General features: G+C 56.8%; 1 protein-coding gene across 1 annotated transcript in view; it reads right to left on the bottom strand.

Moving 5' to 3' along the window:
• UNC5B (unc-5 netrin receptor B) overlaps positions 1-16,542 on the bottom strand; it is a 77,907-nt gene that overhangs the window by 18,084 nt on the left and 43,281 nt on the right.

Here is a 16,542-nt window from a genome sequence, read left to right as displayed (position 1 = left end):
TGACCCCGGCAAGGTCTGGCACTCCTGGGGGCCTCAGTTTCCCCATCCCACCCAGCTCTTAAGAGGTTGTGCTTTGGAGCCAGTCCTAGCTCTCTGATACTGGGCGATTCTACTTCTTTACAGATCGAGATGTCGGGGTGGCCTGGAGAGCTGAAGTGATCCATCTGTACGAGGATACCCCTCTAGCCCTCCCCAGTGTCCCCTGCACTGGACCTACTGAGCCTCCCTCCAGTTTCCCACGGGGATGCTCCAGGACGTGAAGGGCTGGAATGGGGCTGAGGCCGGAGCACAAAGCAGGCTAGCTCTGCCCTGAAGTCACAGCTGCCCTTTGCAGCCCCGGCCAGCCAGGCTGGTGCAAGTGGAGAGACAAACCAGGACCCACAGAGGCATGAGGTGGGGTGAGGTGGGGCGGGTGGCTGCACCGGGCCTGGATTCCTTGGAGTTTGGCACTCCCACAGGGCCTACTCCAGAATGCCCAAGGCAGGCAGCAGCATGGAGGGGGAGACCACCTCCCCAGCAGCCTTTACACAGAGCCTCCCCTCCTCTGGGCCGTGTCTCTGCCCCATTCCTTAGCCTTTCCCACCTCAGCCAAACCCACACCCTCCACCCTAACCACAGACAAGAAAACTGCAGAGCCTGGGAACGCAGATAGGCTGTGCCTGCAACAACGTCCTCCCCAACAAGGGGCCAAATGGGAACACTGGCCCACCCGCCTCCCTGGAAACAACAGTGCCTCATGAGGTGAGGCAAACAGGAAGGGAGAGAGGCTGGCCAGCAGCAGCGCTGGGAGGGAGGGAAACCAGGCCAAGCCAGCCCATTGGTTCACCATCCACTTAGGAAAATTGACTTTCCAACACCAAGCGCCAAACAATCAGGTGGCTGGGACAAGCAGTGGGGGGCCAAGCTCCAGAGGGAACAATGAATTAAACTGCAGGCGTGTGCATCCGCCCAGCCCCTCATAGGCGGCCACGGCCTGCTACTGTTGCACAACCCAGTCCCTCAAGTGGGGGGGGGCGGCCCAGGAGGCACTTATCCCCCAACCCAGGAGGCCACGATGGGCCATGCATTGGCCCCTAGGTGCAAAGGGGCCAAGGGGACACTCCGTTCTCCAAGAGCAGAATGAACAAAACATGCCATCTCTTTGTGGACCAGGAGCTCCTGCTAAGACTTGGGGTGGGGGGGGGGGGATTCAGGCACTCTGATAGGTTGTCACTGGCTCCAGGCACTCGGTCCCGGGTGGAGTGTGTGTGTGTGTGACCTGCGGGAGTGAAGGGGAAGCCCGCAAGAAGGTGTGAATCCAGCTCCACCTAGCATGTTCTGCGTGACCCTAGGATAGCCCTTTAACTCCCAGCGCGTTACTTCATCTCTGAAGATGGCAGGGAGGTAGACACCCTCCCCTGGGCTGCTTTGAGGACCACACGAGCTAGATAAGCATGAGCGCCCAGGAGGGTCTAGCACATAGTAGGTGCATGAAAATGGCAACTAACGTTCGCCTCGCATTAGCTACTGTGTTGCTAGTACTGTACGCAGTCAGCTTACCTAACTCTTGCAACAACTCTGTAAGGTACTTATGTTAGTCTTTGGTTTATAGGTGGGGCAACTGAGGCTCCGAGACGTGAAGCAACTTGCTCTAGGGCACAGAGCTAGCAAGAGGCAGAGCCAAGGTTTGAACCCGATAAACAGACCCCGGCGTCTGGGATGCTGCCCATGCGGCTGGCCACCGGAGTAGCTCAGTAACATGGTGAGTGTCCCCGCGTCCGAGAATCCTGATACATCCTGACACCAGCCAGGACCCCACAACTCTAAGAGCTCTCTCATTAAAGGGTCAGCAAGGTCCTTGTTTTGAAGATGAAGACCATATGCGTGGGGTAATGACTGACCGAGGCTCCCTGGCTAGCAGGCAGCTAAACTGGGAAGAGCCTTGAGGATCCTGGGGCTTCTCCACGCCCACTTCCCTCTGCCAGGCAGGGAGACCCCTTCTTTGTAGGTAGAAGACTGGCAGCCCCTAGGCTCTGGGGGCTTGGGCAATTGATGGCAAGATGAAACAGTGCCCAGTGAGCTGGACAGTGTCTCCCAGGGGCCTGAGAGCGGGTGGAGCCAGGAGGGCCTGTGGGCAGCAGAGCACCTGCAAGGTTCCAAGCCCCCCCACCAACTGCTGCGAGCACCCTGCTTCGGTCTCAGGTACGGGGGGTGTGAGGCAGGGCGCAGACTTCAGACACAGCCACCTCTGGATCTGAAGTCACCCTTCCTGACCTCAGGCACCTCATCCGTGAAATGGGGGGACCAGGCCTCCCTCTGGAGGGTGGGAGAGAAGGTGCATGGGAGCCTGTGGGTCCAGGCACCTGCTAGCTCTCCTTTCTAACCGTGCGGGCCCCAGCCCCCAGGTGATGGCTGTCTTCGCTCTCTGCGGCACTGCAGCCTATATTTATGACTTGGTTTTATAACCCTAATGCGGCTCATTTATAAAGCAGGCGCAGATGCGGCGGAGGAAAGTAAACACGAGACATCCATTAGTGCAGCAGGGCCCGAGCCTGGCTTCCCCTGGCCCCACCTCTCCTCTCCACCCTGGCACAAAGCTTCCTATCTGGCCTTGGCAGGGATGCGGCTGGGGATCCTCATCGGTGCCTCTCCGGCCCGGCCAAGCAGGGGGGCTCTCGATGTAGCTACTTGCAACGTCCCCACCCCCCAGGTGTCCTGGATTCAGATGTTGCCAAGAGACAAGAAGGACCAGGTCTGACCTGAGAACAGGAGGACCACCGGCAGACTGTATGCTTGCCAGGCATGTAGTAGGTGCTCAGTGAATGCAAATTCAATAAAATTGCTAAGCTGGGCTCCCGCCTCATTAGTGGACACTTCTCCTTGGCTTGGCCCCTGGCTTGGGCCCTCGCGGTTGAGGGAGGCTCCACAGGCATTCCAGGTGAGAGCCAGCCTAGAGGGAGAAGAGTGATGGAGTTTCAGGGTCCCCGGGGGGCTTCCTCTGCCTGCAGCTTTCCGCTGAACTCACGGAGTCTCGCATCAACCCACACAGAGCTTCTGAAACTTCTTTGGTCTTTAGTATCTTGATAATTTTTATCCCAAGGCGAAAAGAAATTCCTGTTGATTAGATAGTTAGATCCAAACAGCTTGTGTGTGTGTGTGTGTGTGTGTGTGTGTGCGTGTGTCCTTCCTAACAACTTGGTAGCCATATCGTTGAAAAAACAATACCCATAAATCAGAGGTAAAAATAAGATTCGTATTCCATTCCTAAAGAGCCACACTGGCTAGTCACGGGGGTGTGCACACGGCTTGGGCACAGCTTCTCAAGTCTTGGAATCAGACTGGCCCCTCCACCCTCATTGTCTATCTCAGAGTACTTCCACCTCTGCAAAGACAGGATGCTGTGTAAAGGACAGAAGTGTGATACAATGTAGAAATTGAAAGCTATCTTGAGCAAACAGTTGTGGAGGTGTCCAGCAAGCTGTTCAGCACAGCTGTCTTTCCTCCAAGATGAACAATTTCCCAGAGCACCCCTGGGAATGTGTGCAGCACCCTGGGGTGCTTTGGCACACCGTTTGGGAAACTATTATTATGCCCCTTCTACAGACGAGGAAACGGAGGCCAAGAGAGACGAAGTACCTGGCACAGGGCTGCACAGCCAGGAAGCAGCAGAGAGTGAAGGGGCAAATCCAGGCATTCGGGTACCTGAATCTGACTTCTGAATTGGAATTGGCATTTGCTTCCACTATGTGGCACGTACTTTAAATATTTTGCCAAATTTACTTCCCACAACCCCCAAGGTGACGATTATCTTCCCATTTTCCAGATGAAGACATGGGGCACCCAGGGACTTGCCCCATGGCAAGGTCCCCTGGTCAGTGGGAGGAAGGGCCATCTCTCCCCATCACCTGTCACCCTGGCTTCGCTACCCCTCTTCACAGAGGAGACTCAAACACCCGAGAAGAGCCCCCAGCGGAGGACAGCCTGCTTCTGCCAGGCCGGATCCGGATCTGGAGTTCCGGCTGGCGGGAAAATATCCCACGTCAAGTGCATTTTTCTAACAGCAGAACTCATTTAAAAGGCAACCTGCCTTTAAAGCCACATATACGAACGGCCTGGCTATCCCAGGATGAAGGTAGGAGGGCGCATCCTCGAACAGATGTAACCGCAGACGGTCAGACGCGGGAAAACGCCAGGAGGTCTGGGTCTGCACCCCAGCTGGGGGCTGGTGTCGCCGCTGGCCTTCCTCTGACCTCACAGCCCCCATCTCGAACACCGGGAAGCTGCTGGAACCAATCTCTCAAGCCTTACTCTGGTTCGATCACGTTGAGATTGGAAGGTGCCTTACCGTGGAATCTGTCCGTGTAGGATGGTGTCCCACTGGGTCCATTTTTAATTCCTGAAGCGAATTTCCTTCAAGCGTGGTCACCTTTTTTGCCACTGTTAATCCTCGCTCAAAGGCCCCGCACAGACCGTGGTCCTACGGCACTCTTTGCTGCTAGGCTCCGCCAACCAAGCCCAGGCCCTCCCACCCCAGGCCTCAGCTCACCAGGACCACCAGCACCTCCAGGTTGGACCTCTGGTGGGCGCCATTCAAACCCTCACTTCCAATTTACCTACAGCTGCCTGAGGGCCCTTGTCGGGTGGTGTCACGTGGATGTGGATTCGCAGGGAGACAGGTTACTGTAAGGGCCGTCTTGTACAACACCCCCCCATCCACTCCATCCAATCTTGACTCACATCCCTCCAGGGACAGGGAACTCACCGCTGCTTTTCTCCTTTGAACAGACCTAACAGAAAAGTCCTTCTTACTTTCAACTGAAATTCGCTGTCTGAGGTTCCAACCATTGCTACAATTTTAACTTCTGAGGTTCCACAGAAGAGTGGTTCCTCTGGAGTGCGGAGCTGCCTTCCCTGGCCTTCTCACCCTGCTTTCAAATATTCACGAGACACAGTTTTGCACCCCCTCACCACCAACCTGGCTTCCTCATGGACAAGTTCCATTTTGCTCCCAACCCACTTAAAATGTGGGCAGGAGGGATGACCAGGGTGGGGTCCGGCAGGCACGTCCCTGCTTCCAGCAGCTCCAAGGTTCCTTAGCAGTTTTGGTGGCTGCTCTGGAGAGCAGGGAGCACACCACACCTTCCTTGGTGTCCCCCACGGTGTTCAGGACTAAGTAACCGGCCCCTAGTAGGGGAGTGGAGCCTGCCAGACAGAGCCGGGAACCCAGGCCCAATCCCCACCTGCCAGGGTGCTCCCTCCCAGGGGCTGGGCCTGGGCAGGGCCCAGTGTGGGGACACAGGTTCCCACTTGGCAGGGAGGAAGTCAAGGCCATGGGCTTGCTTAAGAGGTGCCAGCATCTAAGCCACTAGAATAAGCAGGAGCCAGGCCCTCGGAGGTGAAGGAAGTAGCTTCAGAACCAAAGTGAAGAAAGTGTATTTTCCAGAGCTACCCCTGAGGGGAGGGAGAAGCTAAAACTACAGTGTTCAGACATTTTTGAAAGGGAGACTATCACCAGACACCCAGGGAAGCCAGAGGGCTTCTGCTTCCCTTATGGTGACCCTGAGAGGGATGGGTTCGAATCCCCACTCTGCCACCGAGACCTCAGGAAGGTTGTTTTACCTCTTGGGGCCATTTGTAAGAAAGAGGAGAACAGGCAGAAGCATAGAAAGGCACAATCAGAGGGGCCTGGAGCCCTACATTCCACCAGCTCAGAAAGGGAAAGTGACTAATCAACATCACACAGCAAATCAATAGCCAAGCTGGACCAGAGTGCAGTTACCGCTTCGGGGCTGAAGAGGGTAGACAGCACAGCCAGGGCAGGGCTGGGGGCAAACATTTGGTCCCTGTATTCCCCCTGCCTGGGATGGAAACTCATTACCACCCATCTCAGCCGGGGCCACCTCTGGTCTTGCCCAAGGCAGAGACCTCAGCACGAGGCTGCAGGGGTTTGGTATGGAGGGCCTTGAAACCCCCACCCAGTGGTTTGTGTCCCCAGGTGGGGGACAAGGCCAGCCCTGAGACCCCTAGGCTCAGCAGCAGGAGGTGGGCATCTGTAGCTGAGCAGGGCTGTGCGTCTCCAGGGCTGGCTGGCGTTGAGGTGGCGCCCACGCCCACGGGCAGGGCTGGGAGGGAAGAGGGGAGCAGGCGGGAGGTGAGGGAGAGAGAAACACCCCACGCTGGGCACATTCATCATCAGCAATCACAGTCTCTCTAGCCCCTGGACGCGGGCTGATTCTCGCCAGACTTGACCTCCCACTGCATGGAAAATCTCTTCCATTCACCGAGAGGCTGATGTGCTCAGTGGGGAGTGTGGAGAGTGGGGGTAAGGAGCCCACTTATTATTATGTTTTAAAAACACATAAACCCCCCATGGAAGGACCCCTCCCTGGACACAAAGCCCTTCTTCCATCTGGCCCTGGCTTCTGGCGGCTGTGGGGTTCAGGCTGGGGCCCCCCTCAGAGGCAGTTACAATGGCCGTTACTGATGACAAATGGGGGCTGGCAGGCTTGGGGGACGCTGAGTTACTCCTAACAAAAGAGGCCCCTTGCACAGCCCTTTTCCCACACCCTCTGTAGACCCGCCTGTGCCCATGACATCACTTCCTGTGCTGGCCACAGGAAGTGGCCTCGCCGTGATGGCCAGCTGGGACAGCAGCTTGCATCCTGAAGGGGGGTGTCTGGCTGACCCTGAGAAATGGAAGGACTCAGGGGCAAGTGAGGGCAAGTGAAGGAGCTGATGGGAGGCACCGATTCCTGGAGTGGAGTCCGGGCCCCATTTTATTGGGGGCCACATGACTTACAAAGTCAGGAGGGACACTATGGTTACTGGGCCTACCCTCAGACTCTCAGTGGTCCCTGGGGAGGCTGTATTCCACACCCAAGAGGCCAGACCCTCCTCCCACACCTTTCCTTCAGCAACTGGACTCCCTCAGCCTGGGCCTCTCTAGGGCTAATTTCTCGCTCCTCTTCCAAGCCCTAGGTTCCGGGGTGTCACTATGCCTGGACGCTTGGGCCCTAAGGAGGGGGCATTCTGCTTCCGTCTCTTCTCTCAGACAAGGGGCTCAAAGCCCTCTTATGCATCACATTCCAGATAATAACCTTTCACCAACACGCAGTGTGATAACAAACATCATCAATACAATAATCCTGTGAACTAGGTGTTCCATTTCACGGAGGAGGAGACTGAGGCTCAAGGAAATAAAAGGACTTGCTCAGGCTCACAGCTAATGAGAGACCCAAAGCTCTTCTTGTTAAACCACAGGCCTCCTTTGGCCCACGATGCCCCTGAGGGATTAGCAGGGGGCAGCTATTTTCCTGCCCATTTTGCAGATGAGCAAATAGAGTCTCTCCAGAGTTCACTAGCTTGCCAAAGGGAAGAGGGTCTTGGCGTCCTCACCCCAGCACCTGGCCTTCCTACCTCTGTGGGCCTGACAAGTCCCAGACTTGTTCTGGACGCCCCAGCCAAACAGAGATCCATCCTAGCCTGGAGCGACCTGTTGCTAGCCTGGTGCAGACCCCAAGATGTCACACTGAGACACACACACACGCTCACAGCAGCAGACACACACAGACCCCACCCACGGTCACAGGCTGCCACCCTCTCCCCGGGATCCCCGCCACTAGGCTGGGACAGAGACTCCTTTCTCAGAGCTGTTTATGTCAATGCTCTAAGGCAATGGCCGTGGCTCGGGCTCCTAGGGGACCCTCTATTTTATTTGGTCATCTCTCCTCCATTCAGAGTTGGGATGGGTGCGTCTGAGTTGCTCCAGTCCTACTCCTCCCAGGGAGGCCTCCCTTTCTCTCCCCAAGCCCATGTCCTCCCGCTGGGACCTCCTCACGATGCTCCCTACTTCCCCCTGCAATCCGCGCTCCTCGCAGCGGGGCCATCCTGTGAAACAGAAATCCATCTCCTTCTCTTGCTTGCACCCTCTGACAGCGGCCATTTGCTCCTGGAATGACGTCCCACCCAGCATCCAACCCTCTGACTTCAGAGGCTCACCCATCCTCACTGCGATCCAAGCCCCTGGGTGTGTTTCCTGCCCCTTGAACGTGCCTCCTTTATTCCCACCACAGGGCCTTTGCTGTTCTCTCCTGGAATGCACGCGTGCCGCCGCCCAATCTCCCTGTACTCCTGCAGCGACTCTCTGCCCTGAGATCTCAGTGCCACCTGCCCCTCCCGAGTGAGGCCCTCCCTGACCACCCCGTGTACACCAATCCTCCTCTGCTCTCCCCTATGCCATCCCAATTGTCCTGGGGCTTTCTGTTGTTTTGCTTGTTTGTCTGTTTTTCTTGACAGTGTTCAGCTTTCTCTGGAATACCTTCTTCCTGTATTTGATTGTTCCCTGTCTGTGTCTGGACAGGTCTGCTCTCTGGAAGGCAAGATCCTGGAGAACCTGGAAATCCTGTTTGCTTGTTTAGCTGGGCCTACTGGGGATGCAGGACTTCTTCCAACACCTGGGGTGGCAGATGGAGGGGGGAGGGAGTGGCCAGAGGGGACAGACGCACACAGGTTGAGCTGACCTGAGCTCTGGGAGGCAGTCCCTTTGGAAACCCGATCCTATAGGACACTGCTAACCCATGGAACCTCAGAGACCATCAAATCCTTGTCCTCTAGGATGGAGAGCAGAGAGGGTGTGGCCTGGCCTCAAAATCCCACCGCACCTGAGCAACAGAGTGGGCAAAGAAACTGGGCTCTAGACTCCCAGGGCAGGAGGAGGAACTTTTATTTTAAAAATCCTCCTTTTCCTTCTAATGAAAACACTTGTTTCCCCCCTTGGCCTTTCCTGATGACCATTTAGGAAAAAATAAGAATGAAAATAAAAACCACCCATTCCCACCCCCCAGCTTACCAGAATTAACACAGGACGTCAGTCCTCTCGGACTTTTATAGACAGGACACATACTTTGTTACTGAACGGCCACCATATACAGTTGTATATTCTGTTTCCCTTGCAAGGTCCTTAACTGAAGCCTGAAACCACAAGCCAAATGCACAAGGCATCTCTGTGGCGCTCAGCACAGTCCTACACGTCCCGGGCACAGGCGAGCTGGGCTGACGGCCCCCCCCCGCCCCGGCACAGCATCCCGGGTCGCTGGAGAAGCGGCAGGATGCAGGGCTGGTGTGGGGAGCCACTAGGCAATGACATCAGGTTCGCTTGGCACATTCGGGAGCTAGACAGAAAGATGCCCAAGGTCCTGTTCCTGTCCCCCGGAAAAGTGAAAAAGCCCATGGATACAGCGGTGTACTTATGTCCCTGCTGTCCTTCCAGGCGAGGTGTCTGCATACCCTCCTGGGAAGGCCAGGGTCAGGCCGGTTCTTAGAGCACAACAACCCCTCCTCGCAAAGGGGAGACAAAGGCCCACACACCGCCGCCCTCAGCACCATCACCACACCTGGCCAGACCCTGCTCCAGTGCTAGTTGTTGGCCACCTGGTAGGCACCAGGAGGCAGCTCAGACCCTGGGTTACAGGGCCCTCAAACCTGAGGCCAAGCCCTTCCTTCCAGACAGGAGCAATGACTTGTCCAAGGGCAAACCGCCCGTCAACGGTTGCACCAACCCCAGTATGTGGGCATCACATTCGCACAAAGGAAACTACAGCAGGGCCGGAGAAAAAGGGCGGCGGGCTCTGGCCTTGGCCAATCTGTGAAATGGGGCCTGGGACAAAGGAGGAGAGATGAAGAGAGGTAGAGGGGAGTCAGGGGGAGAGGGACAGAGAAAGAGAAAGCTGAGAGCACCAGCCGTGGAGGACAAGGGGAGCAGTGCGGGGGCTCCTCCTTGTCCTTTCCCGAGCCTGGAATCCACCTGGGTTTGCACTCAGGCCCCGAGAGCGAGGGGAGGTGGCGTCCATCCCTGGTCTTCACCCATACTGCTGTTCTGCTTCTTCCTCAAGGCCAAGGTTCCATGGGCCCTGAGGGAGGCAGACCTTATAGACTCGGGCTCCCAGGGGTCAGAGTAACTGGTCTCAGGTCACAGAGCAGTTGGGAAGCAAAGCTGGGCTGGAACGTGGGCATCCTGGCACTCAGCCCAGCTGAGTAAGAGCCCAGCTCTTACCCTTGCCTCTCTCTGGTTCCACCGGTGGGGAAGACCCTGGCCCTGGCCTTGGGTGAACAGCTGAGTTGTCAGCGCTGGAGCTGTGGGGAGACAGGCGCCACAGGCCAAGGGGAAGACCCACATGGCTGGTCAGGCACACGTCAAGGGAGACAGGGTGGTGGGGACTCACCCCCACTCTTTCATTCATTCATCAGATGTCCTCATCTCCCCTTGATCACACCTGTGGTAGGGCCTTGGAGAGCTCTGGCCAAGCTTCAGGCACACCCATGGGAAGCTTGCTGCGAAAGTTCAAGGTTAAGGATCCCGCATCTTGACTCCCAGACTCCTGTTCCGTCTGCCTCCAGCCTAGCCCCACAGTGATGTCCCTCCGCCTGCAGACCCACCATCAGTGCAGAAATAAACCCACAGCTGTGTCTGCAGCTCCCTCCTTCTTAGTCAGGGAGCCAGCCTGCCTCCTCCAGGAAGTATGCTTTGACTACTTCCACCTCGACTACTGGATGGAGTGCTCATTTTCCAGGCCCCTATAATCCTTTGTACTTTTCTTGGGCTGAAACTCATGGTGCTGTCATTTGCTCGTGAAGCAAACTTGGGTGAGCCACTTTCCTCTGGGCCTCACTCTTGCCTTCTGGGACATGGGGCCACTTTTACTTGCTTTGCCCCCCTAGGGTTGTCGGGAACATCAGGGTCAGAAGTGTGAAACTATTTTGCCAGGTAGGCAGCCCGGTGCTCTAAGTTTTATTATCGCTTTTTTGCAGTAAGAAATGGTGGCTGTGCCTTCCTGGGGCTGCCAGGGTCCCTGGCTGACATTTTCCTCTGGGTTCAAGGTGCCGGCCAGGTGCCCCACTCCCCACCCTGCCCCAACCTCCCGGCCACTGCCCCGGCCCACGCAGTGATGACCTGGAGCTGCAAAAGGCTGATGCAAGCTGGAAGGAGGGAAAGAAACAGACTCGCGTGGGGCAGGTGGAGCTCCACCCCCAGCCCCGTGGGACTCCCAGCCCTGCTCCTGCCTGCTTGTTTGTACCTGCTGATGTAATCCCTGAGCCTCCTTGGCTCAGGGCTCCGCCTACTCACCTTGACCTCTGAGCTGGAGCCAGAGGAAGTGTGAGAGGGCATGTGCCCGACCCGCATGCACCATGACAGGGCTCTTCTCCAGGGAGGGGGGTATAGCTGGGCCCCAGGAAGAGCAGAGGGGAGGAAAGAGCCTAAAACACAACATGGAGAAGAGCACGGGCCCTAGAGGAAGCAGGACCTGGGTCAACCTCAGGGGAGTTGTCCCATGGCCCTGAGCCCGTTACATGACAGCCCTCAACGTGTCAATCTTCCATGCATTTCTCCAGGGGGATAAAGAAGTCAGGGGGAAAAGAGGTAGGGGCTCCGTGGAAGGAAAACACCAGAATGGTTCCTGCGTGATAAGGTTGGCTGCCTCACCTCCTGGGGCCTTGGCTTATCTGTAAAATGGACACAATATCATGAGCCCAACTGTGCTCACTTCTCAGAGATGGGGTCAGAGGTGTGCAAGTGCGACATGACACAGAGGCATGTGGATGGCTCAGGGGACCTGGGGACAGTGGTGGGAGGGTTCTCTCCGGGAGCCTGGGGGTGGGGCTGTGCTCTCTGCCTGGCCTGGCCCCAGGAGCCTCCTCTTGGGGAGGAAGGCATGGATGAGGAGCGCAGGGCTCCCCAGAGGCCTCCAAGGAGGCTTCAAAAACACGCAGGTGGTGAGGACAAGAGCCAAGACACACTTCTGGAAACTGCAAGGCCACCTGCATGAGGTCCCTGAGCCCAAGAGCCCAGGGTCTGGAGATGGCCCTGTCTCCAGATTCATTCTCAACCTGGTTTCCCTGGAGATGCCTTTGCTCTTTCCCTGAGAAAGGGGAGGAGAAAAGAGCCTCATGCAGTTCATGGGTCTCTTTAGTTAACACTGAAGGCTCCTGAAAGACAGGGAGCGAGCCCGGTGCAGAGGAGATGTCCATCTCAGCTGCCCTGGACCCTGCAGCCCCAGGAGAGTGGGGTCACTTTCGGTTCTGCTAGGTTGCTCTGGAGGGAAAGCGGCACTCCAGCTGGGATTCATGGGCTTCCCTGGCCACACAGACCCACCTTCCCTTTCCCATGGCCTTGCGTCATAGCAGGTCACATGGGGAACCAGTAACAACGGCCGTTTACAGGCCAGCCCGCTCCCAGACACCATGCAGAACACTTGGCATACAGCATCCAACTGAATACTCCCAATAACCTTTGAGACAGGTACTCTTATTAGGATCCCGGTGTTGTAGGTAAGGAAACTGAGGTACAGAGAGGCTAGGTAACTTGGCCAAGGTCACAGAGCAGGGTTGTTGGCCCTTCTATATGGATCTCCCCGACTCTAAGCCCCTACTCATCAACCTCCACAGAGGGAGGTAGTTCTCAAACTGCAGCATGCGCCAGGATCCCCTGGAGGCATGGAGAAACCCAGGGCACTGTGGCCTTCCTCCTACACCCCCGGGCCCCCCTCAGCAGGTCCACGGTGGGGCTTGAAAACGTGCGTTTCTAACACGTTCCCAGGTGCTGCTGCTGGCCCACTGCTCTATGCTCTCTTGCCTCCCAAAAGAAATATAAAACACCTAGCACACAGAACGGTGCTGAATGGAGTCACCTCCCTTTCCCTGAGCTTCTGTGATTCAGCCGGAGACCTTTCAAAAGGAGCCAAAGGAATCACATGGCAGCATGGGGCCGGCCACCTTAGCTTAGATCGGCTCTGGTGTATGGCACTAAGGATAATGACAGCCGTCCCCTGCACCTGTGTTCTGGCACATTCCTTAGCTTCTCAGGGCCTCAGTTTCCTTATCTGCAAAATGGGAGGGTTAGACACATTATACGCCCAAATTGCTCAGAGCAGTGCGTGGCACATCAAAAGGGCTCATTGAGCATAAGCTGTGTTATTGTTTTTATTATTATCATTGTCACTATCTACATCATCTATATTGTCTTTCCAACAACCCTGTGAGGTTGCTGTGATATCCACCCCCACTGCTTACCTGAAGTCGCTCAGCGGGGTAAGTAACTTGCCCAAGTCACCAAGTGGTGGCAGGGGAAAGATCTGAAGCCAGGTTTGGGAGCCTAGTGGCAGGACCTGTCCCCCAGGAGCAAAGAGAGATGCCTACTTCCTCCAGAAAGGATGGAGAGTTATTTTCTTATTTATTTTTATTTTTTGTTTATTTTCTTATTTATGTTTCCTGCACTTCCTTCTAGGCGCCCTCACGGAGCCCAGGGAATAACAGTGTCACTGTTGAAGGGAGAATGTCTCCAATAGGAAACCGGAGCTGTGTCAGCCACCCATGCTTGGTGACCCTGGCCAGCCAGACCCCTTCCCCCACACCCCTGTCTGTCCATCTCTCTCCTGGTCTGCTGCTCCTTACTGGGCACCCTCAAGGTGCAAGGGATGGCTCAGCATTGGCCGAGAGGGGGGACGGTCACGGGCTTCTCCTGAGACCCTCCTGCCCCCACGTCCTCTGGGATCGCAAGTTCAAAACAATAGAAGCTTCAGGTTGCCCTTGATGTAAAGGTTTAGTAGGTGTCTAATTTTAGCTGAGAAATACTCGGCATTTTCCCAGCCGCCGCCGCTGCCGCACTCCGTGCTGGACAAATGGCCTTGGTTTTCCTCCCTGATTGTTCTCAGCTGGGGGGCTAGAGGCTGACTCCAGCTCAGGACAATTGCCTTTGTGTCTGCTTCCGGGTGGCTCTTAATAACTCAGCAGAGAGAACGGGACAGCCTGGAGTTCTCAGCCCGAGCTCTCTAGCCCCTACCCCCATCCGGGTTGCAGGGTCCTCGCTTTACAGTTCAGGGTATCCCCAAAATGTGGTATTTAAACAGGATTTGCTGGTCAAAGCCTCCTCAAATACCCAGGGGTGGTGGCAGTGAAGGAGGGCTGTGGCCTACGGGGGCCTCCCACCGGACAGATGAGGATGCCAAGGCCCAGAGAGGGTGTGACCGGCCTAAGGTCACACAGCACTCTGGCAGAGCTGGGCCTGGACTGGAGGTCCACATTCAACGGTCCGGCGCTCTTGGCACCACGTGCAGGAGAAATCCCACTGCCGTCTATGCTTCCAGCCAGCGTGGGGACACCTCAGAGCCAAAGATCCCAGGCTGCAAGCCTCCAGTGGAGACACCTGGAATGCTGCCTCATCAACCGCGCCCGCCCCCCACCTGGCCGAGTCCTTCTGTCTCGAGGTCTCACCTGAAAGGTCACCTCCTCAGAGAGCCCGGCCCTGCCAGCCCCTCCTGACTACCTGGGGCCCTGGCTCCTCCTCGGGTATTTCTTTTTCCTTATTGCCCTCCCACCACTTTTAATTATGTACTCATCTGTGTATTTCCTTGTTCAGTGCCTGAGTCTCCACCAGGTCCTTGTCTCACCCCAGGGGGCAGATGCATGCTGGCAATCACAACACCAAACCCCCTCTGTGGGGTTTGGGCCAGGGTCCCGGAGCCCCTGCTGTGCCAAGTGAGGCTGGGGAGGGGGTCCCAGGGGAGTGGATGGGGCCACTGGGGCCACTCAAGCCTCAGGACAGTGGCTCTTTTCCACCCAGTGTGGACATACTCAGATGTGCTCAGCAGTGGGATGTCCTCGCTGGCGCTTGCTGCCGGAACACCAACCCTGGCTGGATGGCACGTGTGTGCCCACTGATGACCCCCAGCGCCAGCAGAGCACACAGTAGGTGCTTCAGAAGTGCTCTCTGCATGAGTGGATGAACCACCTGGGCTCCTCTGGGTCCTCTCCCTGGGAAGAGGCCTCGATTCAACCTAAGCCCCACCCTTCCCATGAATGGCTCTGGAAGCAAGAGCAATGAGGAGCCTTGGGGAAGGCACCCAGGGCCCCAACTGGGAGGGCTATTTGCTGGCCTTGCAGCCCCCAGCTCTGCCTGGCCCCCCACCACTCCAGCCGGGACCCAGCATGCTATAATTAGAGTCCTCCTTCCAGCCTCCGGTAATGAGGGGTGCCGGGTGCCAGCCGTAATTACAGCCTGGTTAAAACGAAGAGGAGCCGCCTCCAAGCCAAATTACAAAGTCTGCAGTCGGACTCCCTCCTGCCCTGCTCCCTTTTTATGGGGCTGGTTAGAGGGAGAGACTGGGGAGTTTACGGAGAAGCCAGCTTGGGCTGGGCCTGTGGTTTCGGCACAGCAGAGCGCAGCGGAGAGCCGAAAGTCTGGGCCTGCGATGCTTTGAAACTCTCCTCGAGCCTCCCCCGCCCCACCCTCATCAAAATTCCAGCCAAAGCCCAGGTCAGGAGCGGGCAAAGAAACCAGCTCTTCCGACACTTTCATCAGCACCGCATCTTGGGGCTGAGCACTCTGGGTGCACAGCTGGACTCCCTGGGCACAGGCACCAAAGTCCCTACTTTACCCACCATGGTTCAGTGCTCAACGGACTTGCCCCAAATCACAGAGCCAGGGAAAGGGAAAACCCAGGGCTCAGGTCCACATGGGGAGAAGGTTCGGGAGCATAGGCACACTCCACCTTGCACAGGGCGGCATCGGAAAGGGCTCAGTAACCTCGAAAACGATGAGTTTTGGGAGTCAAGCCCTGAGAGGTTCAGTGAAGGCCTTCTCCCCCTTTTGGAGATGGAGAAATTGAGACCAATTTCTAGTGGCATCTCAGGATCCAGAGGCAGAGCCAGGATGAGGGAGTCCTTGTCCACCTCAGGGTCTCGGGAAGGTAGAGAGTATGAGGTCTGTAGAGAAAATCCAGTTCAGGCGCAAACACGTGGCACCATGGCCCATCCCGAGGCTGTGGCAGACATCACTAATCAATGCCTGAACAGGGCCTCAGACTCCTTCTCAACACAGGACTACACCCAGCCACACCAATCAAGCGATGAAAAAAAAGATTCCACCATCCCTGATTTGAACTGTCTCCACTCACCCCAACTTAACCCCAGGGGAAAACAGAGCCCAGAGAGCTGGGGCGACTTGGCCCAGTAACGGAGTGGCTCTTACTCCTTCCTGACCAGCCTCCACGGGTGTGCATCGGCCACTCCCCCCGAACCCTCAGCACAGCCCTGCAGACTCTGGGCCTCCAGTGTGGCAAAGACTCCAGATATGCAAGAGCCCTCCCTGGCCCTGCCCCCGCAGCACTGACCGGGCCGTTGCTCGGCTGCTCTGACTGAAGGGGGCTTTCGTAAGGGACTGTGGAGGAACAGGGTGCTCGCCGGTGGAGGGGGTCCCCGTGTAGCAGTGGCAACCCCCTTTCTGGGCCTCCCGGCTGGGCTCTCCTCTCAGCCTGAAAAGCTGGCTCCAGCCACCCGCTGCCCACTCACCACAATTGGCCCGTGGTGACTCAGTCTTCTTGCTTACCTCCCCCCAGCGTTCTTCTGCCCCTGGCATCCCCCGCTCTAACAAGCCTCTTCAATAGAGCCTTTGATCCAGGCTCTCCAGGCTCTTGGACCAGGACAGCCGGCCGCCTTCAGCGAGGGGCGGTGGAGAGAGGTGGGTCTGGGAGGACAGTGACCATGATGGGACAGGCACCACCTGGGGTCCTC

Source organism: Neomonachus schauinslandi, chromosome 6 (genome assembly GCF_002201575.2).
Source record: "Neomonachus schauinslandi chromosome 6, ASM220157v2, whole genome shotgun sequence".
Taxonomy (NCBI): domain Eukaryota; kingdom Metazoa; phylum Chordata; class Mammalia; order Carnivora; family Phocidae; genus Neomonachus; species Neomonachus schauinslandi.
This window is presented reverse-complemented; position numbering and strand designations above follow the sequence as displayed.